Source organism: Aristolochia californica, unplaced genomic scaffold (assembly GCF_029961685.1).
Source record: "Aristolochia californica isolate CCGP_79_NKW_82.1479 unplaced genomic scaffold, dmAriCali1.0.hap1 SCAF_15, whole genome shotgun sequence".
Classification (NCBI taxonomy): Eukaryota; Viridiplantae; Streptophyta; class Magnoliopsida; order Piperales; family Aristolochiaceae; genus Aristolochia; species Aristolochia californica.
In genome coordinates, this window is record NW_027181826.1 from 5644875 (window position 1) to 5646296 (window position 1422).

At 39.3% G+C, this 1422-nt stretch overlaps 1 non-coding gene across 1 annotated transcript; it reads right to left on the bottom strand.

Annotated features, from left to right (window-relative positions):
* Positions 1-564: 564 nt before the first annotated feature.
* LOC137952419 (small nucleolar RNA R71) lies at positions 565-671 on the bottom strand. The gene has a single exon (XR_011112252.1). It is a non-coding gene; the product is annotated as a small nucleolar RNA R71 (small nucleolar RNA).
* Between the last annotated feature and the right edge of the window lie 751 nt (positions 672-1422).

A 1422-nucleotide genomic window follows, 5' to 3' on the forward strand; every position in this document is an offset into this window, starting at 1 on the left:
ACAAAGTAATCTTGGTTTTAATTTAGAAGTTTATTTAATTTTTTTTTTAATCTTTGCTCTACTGGTGTGTTTTTGATGTTGGATGCACCGTGCTAGATCTCTTGACATTACTCCTTTTGATTCGGAGATTGAAAGAACTCTTAGATCACGAAGAAAAAATAAATACTAACCATGGCTGAAGGACAACATGATGCACTGCCATGCACCTTGAAGGATTATGTACGGCCAATTGTGGATGACAACTACTCGGGTATAAGACGCTAGACCATTAATGCCAACAACTTTGAGCTCAAACCAGCCTTGATTAGCATGGTGCAGCAAGCCCAATTTAGTGGATCGCCAATTGATGATCCCAATATTCATTTGGCGATGTTTTTGGAGATTTGTGATATTGTAAAGATTAATGGTGTTACTGAGGACACCATTAGACTGAGATTGTTTCTTTTTTCTTTGAGGGACAAGGCTAGAGGTTGGCTACAATCTCTACAACTAGGAAGCATCCCTAGTTGGCAGAACATGGCTGAAAAGTTTCTTGCTAAATTATTTCCACCTGCAAAACCAACCCAACTTAGGAGTGAGATTGGTCAATTCAAGCAAAATGATTTTGAGTCACTCTATGAAGCGTGGGAAAGGTAAAAAGATTTGATTCAACGCTGCCCTCAACATGGATTGCCAGATTGGTTGCAAGTTCAGATGTTCTATAATGGGTTAAATGGGCAAACTCGAACTATAGTTGATGCTGCTTCTGGTGGAACTTTGATATCAAAGACAATTGAGGGTGCTACTTCTCTTTTGGAAGAAATGGTCTCAAACAACTATCAATGGCCAACTGAAAGAACTATGGCTAAGAAAGTTGTTGGAATTCATGAAATGGAGCCATTAGCAGCCCTTTCAGCTCAAGTTGTTACTCTGTCTCATAAGATTTTAACTTTGACAACCCAAAGGATACAACAAAGTGCAGAATATGTTGCAGCTACAAGTATGACAGTTCCAAGTAATGTAGCGAGTCAAGAACAAGTTCAATACATCAACAATTGTGGTAATCCTATGCCAAATTACTACCATCCAGGGCTTCAAAATCATGAGAATTTGTCGTATGGAAATACAAAGAATGTGTTGCTACCTCAACCTCCTCCAGGGTTTGATAGTCAACCAAATGTGAAGAAGATGTCACTTGAGGATGCCATGGTTTCCTTTGTTCAGGAGACAATTGCAAGGTTTAAAAAAACTGATTCACGGTTGGACAACATTGAGACTCATTGTAGCAATATGGGAGCGACTATGAAGAATCTTGAAGTGCAAATTGGGCAATTGGCCACGACCATCAATGCCCAACAATGAGGAGCTTTTCCTAGCAACACAGAAGTGAATCCAAAGGAAAAATGCAAGGCCATAACACTTAGGAGTGGAAGAGAAATTGAG